Source organism: Meles meles, chromosome 16 (assembly GCF_922984935.1).
Source record: "Meles meles chromosome 16, mMelMel3.1 paternal haplotype, whole genome shotgun sequence".
NCBI classification, from domain to species: domain Eukaryota; kingdom Metazoa; phylum Chordata; class Mammalia; order Carnivora; family Mustelidae; genus Meles; species Meles meles.
The window spans coordinates 62,050,372-62,057,812 of record NC_060081.1 but is presented as its reverse complement, the minus strand read 5'-3'; the positions used below and the strand labels follow the sequence as shown (position 1 = coordinate 62,057,812).

General features: G+C 46.7%; 1 pseudogene; it reads right to left on the bottom strand.

The window, feature by feature from the left end:
- Nucleotides 1–2,281: 2,281 nt before the first annotated feature.
- Nucleotides 2,282–6,765, bottom strand: LOC123926990 (annotated as a pseudogene).
- Between the last annotated feature and the right edge of the window lie 676 nt (nt 6,766–7,441).

Genomic DNA, 7,441 nt, shown 5'->3' with positions numbered 1-7,441 from the left:
AAGGCTAAGATGGGTGTCTCAGTTTCCCTTCTCTGGGCTCAGGTTTGGAGGGGGAAGGTGGATTAGTGAGAACACGGGAAGATAAGGAGGGAATTGTTGACCCTGCTTGCAATTCAGCACTCTTCTAGGACAGTTCCCGGTGCTAATCTGTAGTACACACGGGCCAACGGGACAGCTTGGTGTGGTTGGGCAGAGGAGGGTGTCTAAGTCAGCTGGGCCATCATCACAAAATACCAGAGGCTGGGTGGCTTAAAAACAACAGAATTTATTTTCTCACGGTTCTGGAAGCTGGGAAGTCCTAGTCAAAGTGCAACCCAATCTGGTTTCTCAATCTGGGGTTCTCTTTCTGGCTGGCACATGGCCAACTCCTCCCTGTGTCCTCACATGGTGGAGAGAGAGAGAGCTCACTGGTGTCTTTTCTTGTAAGGACACTAATCCTACTGGATCAGGGCTCCACCCTGATGACCTCATTTTACCTTCATTACATACATTCACCTTGGGGGTCAGGTTTCAACATATGAATTTTGAAGGGACACAATTCAGTCCAGAGCGGGGGGTCTTGTTTAGTTTAGTTTTGATTAGTTTAGTTTCCCTGAGCTTCCTTGGGATCTTGAAGGGTCTGAGCAGACCCAGCCACACAAGCAGCCAAGGAGCTGGTTGCAGAGCCTGCCAGAAGGGATCCCAGGACCAGAGGGAGGTACCAGATTTGTCCTCTGCTTAAAATCCAGCATGCACCGTGCTGACCTGTTGGCACCTGACAAATGTTTTTATTTATTTATTTATTTAACCAGTTTATTTATTTATAAAGATTTTATTTATTTATTTGAGAGAGAGAAAATAAGCAAGGAGGGTGGGGCGCAGAAGGAGAGGGAGAAGCAGGCTCCCTGCTGAGCAGGGAGCCCAATGCAGGGCTCGATTCCCAGACCCTGGGATCATGACCTGAGCCGAAGGCAGATGCTTAACTGACTGAGCCACCCAGGTGCCTTGGCAAATGTTTGTTGAAAGAATCAACTGTAGCATCTTTTTGTACATGAGTGTCTCTAGTTCTCCAGCCTTCAGGAGTCACTGTCTCCTCGACCATCCACTGAATATTGGCCCCCAGTTCTGCAGAAAATCCATCTGAGTCTTTAGAAAATGCTGATATATGTTTTAATAGATTTGTTCTACTTGTATTTGTTGTTGTTGTTCTTGTGTTTTTCTCTGAATGACTCCATTGCTTCTGGCTTCTCTGTGGTTGCCGGCAGCTATGTCTTAGTTTCTTCTGGTTGCTGTTCTTTGCCTGAGCCATTTTACTCCAAACATCCTTATGAAGCTAAGGCTGTTTCCAGGACAGCACAGACTCCAAACTCTGCCCTGGTCTTGTTTCTGCCTCAGAAGCACATGGAGCCATGGGCCTCCGATGGCCGTCACAGCATTTTCTAGTTTATCTGCACCGGCTTCCTTGCCAACGTTCAGCCAGGAGGACGTGACATTTTCTGGAGCTTGGTCACAATCTCCCATCTTCCTTGTGGTCCATGAAGTCTCACAACCCAGCTGAGATGCTTAGATGGAACCCCAGGGGCTTCTGAGAAGGTGTTGGTTTAGAGGGGAGGTCAGATGGGAGAAGATAGGAAGGAAGAGAGGACGGTAGAAAGTGAATGAAGAGGAAAAGCAGAGTAGAGAGATAGCTTGACTCCACTCCAGCTGCAATATGCATCCACACCACCTAGATAGTTCCTTAAAACACAGATTTCTGGGGCGCCTGGGTGGCTCAGTGGGTTAAGCCGCTGCCTTCGGCTCAGGTCATGATCTCAGGGTCCTAGGATCGAGCCCCGCATGGGGCTCTCTGCTCAGCAGGGAACCTGCTTCCTCCTCTCTCTCTGCCTGCTTCTCTGCCTAGTTGTGATCTCTCTCTGTCAAATAAATAAATAAATAATCTTAAAAAAAACAAAAACAAAAACAAAAAACAAAAAAAACACAGATTTCTGGGCCCCACCCCAGAGTTTAAAAAAAAAAAAAAAGATTTCCTTCTATTAACCCTAATAATACTTCTATCCAGATGACTACAGCTTAAAATGGATCATTACCTTTTTGCAGCTATTTAGTAATGCAGAGCAATGGATAAAATCCATACAACAGTTCAGAAAAGTTCACATCACCAACAGCTCAGAATATCTGATGCACCAACCCTACATTATTTAAAAAGAATCATCAGAAATTAAACATCACAAAAAAAAGGCAAAAAAAAAAAAGAAATTAAACATCACAAATAAGATTTTTTATTTGTCACCATTATATGTCTGAATTTTAAACAGATTCTTGGACTGGTGGCTCATATCCATCAGCTCGCTCAACTTTAGCACTGGTCTCATCCCCAGGAGCTTTTTCAGAGCTCCCACTTCTACCATGAAGCCCCATGAGCTTTCCCAATTCAAACTTGGGCTTCTTCAGCATTTTTACTTTCCTAACGAAGACATCATGGAGTGGATAAATGGACTGACAAGCTTTTTCTGTATCTTTTCTGATGTTGTCTGGAATCAATTTATTGACCACTTCCCTCAAGCCATTTGTCGGTGCCTCGTGGGTCATGATCTCCATCATCTTTTTCTGAATTTAGTGGACCTGTTGGTGCTGGGCTTAAGAGGTCTTCTGAATCGTATTATTGCATTTTTTAGTAAAACCAACACGAAACAGATGAAGCAAATAACCATCAGTAGTCTTGACCTCAACATGAGCTTCAATCATGGTCTGCCATTTTTTTGGTCATGGAGCACATTTTGTCACAGGTAAGACCCATGCCATGGAAATTAGTCAGGCAGTGTTTGCCCTGAACAACATCGATAATTCGTTTGAATTTTCTAAACTCAGCTTCATCATTCTTCAGATCATCAAGTCTCCTGTCAAAAACACGACCTTTGAGGCCCATCAGATGCAATTTTGGCTCCTTGAGTTCTTGTGACTAATGTTTTTCATTAGTCACAAGAACTCAAGGAGCCAATATTTCTTATATCGAACATAGCTGGTGCTTTCACATCATACCAGTCTTTCTTAGAAAACAGATCAACCACTTTCTTCTTGCCTCCCTTTTTGCTGCCTTTCTTAAGGCACCATGCCAACCGCCATGGTGATGCTCAGGGAGCCAAAAGGGCAAGAATTCTCATCTCTGACAAGTTCCCAGGTGATGCTGATGCTGCTGGTTAGGGGACCACACTTTGAGGACCACTGACCTCATCCCTAACTACCCTGGACACATCATGCCCCATTTGGATATGGTGTTTTGCTCTTCACAATGGGCAATCAGATCTGCTCCTTCCAAAACATCCTCGCAGCCAAGAGTGGAGTCCATCTGTTTGTTCATATAGTAGCAAGATGTCCAACAAATCCCCAAAGAAGCTAACAAGCAACGTGGATCCAACTCTTTATTGTCTGTCAGAGAAAAGGCATCCATGCTTGGTAATGAGCCCTTGGTTGCTCTGCTGGGCTCTGAGGCCAGAATAAAGCACCTTGTCATCTAGCTGGTAAAGGCCCCTGTGGAAGATATTGGACCAGAAATCTTAACCACACCACAGTTTCCTGAATAGCGTCTACTTAACACCCCATTAAACTGGGGGTACAGTGGATGGTTTCTACTTTCAGAACCCCATTTATTTCCAACTTGGTGGAGGGGGTGTGTCCCACATTGCACAGAAGCCTGGGGCAGGATGGCCACTCCCCCAATTCACCCATTCCATCAGTGATTGGCAGCTGCCCGCACATCCTGACCCTGAACTATGAGCATGAGTATGAAGAGGGATCATGCTCTGTGGGAGCAAGGGTCAATGATGAAAAGCACCCAGGATCTCCCACCAGGATCTGCGAGGCCTGGGACACAGCTCCAAGCTAGGTGCGTAGTGAGGCCTCAAGAAATGCCAGCCTTGATGATTATGGGCGTGATTAAGAAGAGGGCCCCAATCACGGTCTGCTTGTAGAACTTTCTCACTTGATGCAATGCACGGCCTCCTTGTGGGAGGAAATTAGCATTCCTGATAAATGCTTAAGCAATTTTCTGATAAACTTTAACAAGATTAAAACCTCTTTGGGGAAATCAACTACCCACACATTCAGCTGATTATTAGACATTCTTTGTCTTGTATTCAGTTTAATAGTGATTATCCAACCATTCTCTTTTCCTGCAAAAATGTCCTTAACAAAAAGGAACTGTGACTTGGCTCTGTGGCAAGATTGAAATAAAACTTTGACACCTGCTTATAACTAATTTATCTGAAAAATTTAAAACAGTCATTATGGAGAAAGGACATAGGAAATAGGAGCCAATATTTACTGAGCACTCACCACTTGCCAGATGTTATAGGAAAGGCTTTTGTAGAGCTTGGTTCCCTTTCTCTTCATCATGAGTTGGCTTTTAATAGTCCTATCTTATAAGATGCTCAGAGAGGTGAAGCGACTTGCCCAAGATCACGCAGCCAGTCAATGGCAGAGCTGGACTTTGACTCCAGGCCTGAGTCTACAGTTGGAGCTAACAATAACTATATTCTTCTGCCTCTGTGAGGAATTATAGTGGGAGATGGAGAGTGGGAGAGTCTCGGAGAGAGGGATGCCATAGGATGGTAGGGCAGTAGGGGAAGGAGAGAGCCCACCCAGGAAGGGTCATGGAAGGGACTGTGAGGGGAGGAGGTGGCTCAGCCCAGAAGAGGAAGTAGGGGAGGGATACTGGAGGCAGTGAGAAGGAGCAAGGAGGTGGGCAGAGGCAGAGCCAAGGCCCAGGCAGGTGACTTGAGTTCAACGTGGCAGCCTCAGGAGTGGGTGTCAGTCATTTCAACAGTGAGGCGGCCTGTCGTCATCTTGGGTTGTGGATCCTACCCACTGCCAGTTGGCTTTTTAGGACTCTGGATCCCAGTTTTATCACTTCTTAGCTGTGTGACCTTGACACATAGCTGCCTGGAGTGAAGATTTCCCCATCTGAAAATTGAGGGGGAACAACAGACTCTCTCCCATGGGATTACTGTGAGGATAACCGGGGAAAGCCCCCAAAAGTAATTAGGACATGCCTGGCATCTCCAGAGGGCTCCGTAAAAAGGTGGGGTGTTCCTGTTTTATTTAATTAATTAATTTTTAGCGAAGTGTGGTTGACACACAGTGTCACAGCGGCTGTGGATGCATAGAACGGTGGTTGCACAAAGCCCTGTATTTATGCTCCGCTCCCCCACATAGTTACCAGTTGCGAGGGGTTCCTGCTGGGGTGCGTAACTGAAGTAGGCATCATGGTGCTGTTCATTTTCTCAGGAGGGCTGTGACAAAATTTTGAATACACTTGAGCATAATTTCAGGCTGTTAGGTTGCAAAAACAGTACGAAGAATTCCTAAACATCCTCTACTAAAACTATCCATTTATATCAATTTATTTATTTATTATTTATTTATTTCCCCCCCTTCCTGAACTGTTTGCAAATCAGATACAGGCCCGGGAGCCCTTCATCCCTAAATACCTACATGTGTGTTCCCTAAAAGCAAGGACTTTTTCTTACATAGTCACAGAACAATGATCAAAGTCATGAAATGGACAGTGAGACGAGACCGTTATCGAAGACCATACTCGGATTTCAGTTGGCCCATGACATCCTGTACAGCACAAGAAAAAATATCTTGGTTCATATCTCGCATTCAGTTGTCCTTACCGTCTGCTTGAGTTGGTAACAGTGCCCTAGTCTTCTTTGTCTTTCATGGCCTTGACATTTTGGAAGAGCACAAGCCAGACACTCTCTTTGCCTGAGTGTCCTCATAATTAGATTTAGGTTAGGTGTTTTTGGGGCAGGAGCACATCTTCGTTCACCACGTCACTTTGAACACTTTTGTTCACAACCTAAAAATGGGGTACCCTCAGAGGAAGAGGTGGGGAGCACTGGACTGCCTGCAGAGGATCTTGTGAGGGACTTGATAACCATACGGACGCCCCAGGACCCCTGGGCTGGCCCCTGGGCCAGAAACCTGCCACTCCTCACGCCTGCCACTCCAAGACATGGCCAGCAGATGGCAGTGCAGTCTGTACTTTGAATGCAGCTTCTGGGTTTCTGGAAAGATCTCAGGGTGCCGGGTTTCCTGTGAGTACAAGGTAACATCCATCAGGAGAGCTTGGTTCCTTAAGCTGCCTGCCTCCTGCTCTCCCATCTCATCCCTTCAGAGGGACTGCTCTTGATGTCTCAAGACCTCAACGTGGCCAGAAGTCACTTGGAGGCTCCTCAGCCAGAGATGACCCACTCCTGAGCGAGAGACCCCTCTTCTGAAAGCTAACCAGGAACAAGAGTAGGAAACCACCCACACCAAGCATTTTCTCATCTTTACTGAGAGCTTACAGCATGCTGGACACTGTGGTTAGCATGGCTCATTCATTGTCTCCTGTAGGCTCACAACAAACTCAGGGTTTGCCTGAGGAAGGACTAGTACACATAGTAACCTTCCTAAAGTCACACAGCAAGCCACTGTCAGCACCTCCGGTTTCCATCTTGGCCGGACCTTGTGTTTCAGTTAGAGGAGAGGATGGGGAGCAACGTCTACACCACAGGCACATACCCGGAGAGGCCTGGGGGTGTCCTGAGTAAGGAGAACATGCTGCCTGTGGGGACCAATGTGACAGGGTCTGGAGCTACCTGAGACAGACCCTGGTTCAGCCCCCTGTGAAAGGGGCTCAAAGGGACTGCTCTGTCTAGCAGATTCCGAGGGGCTGGAAGAGCTGAGCCGCTTTCAAAGATTGGGGGACACTGTGGGACGTTTGGTCTGTGTGATGCCCATCATAGTGAAATCATACTTCCACCTATTCCATTCTTTTCTAATAAATTCCATTGAGGGGATTTTCAGGAGATGGGATCCCCAGTATCTGAGAGGATGGTGTGAAATGAGCCCGGAGATGTGGGCAGGTAGGAATTTTCACCCATGGGTGTGGTCAAGAGAAGTGGCCTAGGAAACCGAGAAGTCTGGGGCTCTGGAAAGAATCCTTATCAATATATTTTGCTATTGAGGCAGACACTGTTGGTTGCTTATACAAGACCTCATCTCCCCTTCTTCCTTATTAGCAGAAGTGGTCACCTGCCCAGCTCAAGAGCCCTGGCAATTAGTCTAGGCCAATGAGCTGTGAGCCAATAATGCTGGCTGGGTGTATAAGTCTGGATTCAGACGGGAAGAGAAAAACCCCATGGTAATTTGAACAGGGAGAGTTTAATATAAAGAATTATGAACTATAACAGAGGATTGCAGTGATGGGGGAGTGGCTAGGAAGAAGCAAAGAGAACATAGGATAAGGAGCACCCACTTCTGCTTATCCTGTCTAGTTCATTCAAAATGAGCTAGAGCTGGGAGGTGTCTTTGCGCAGGCAGTGGGTCCCCACAGGCACCATGGGTGGGGAAGCTGGGGGGCGCTGCTGGCAGGCAGTGTTACTGGCTGCCACCCGCCGAAGGATCCGGGGGCTGG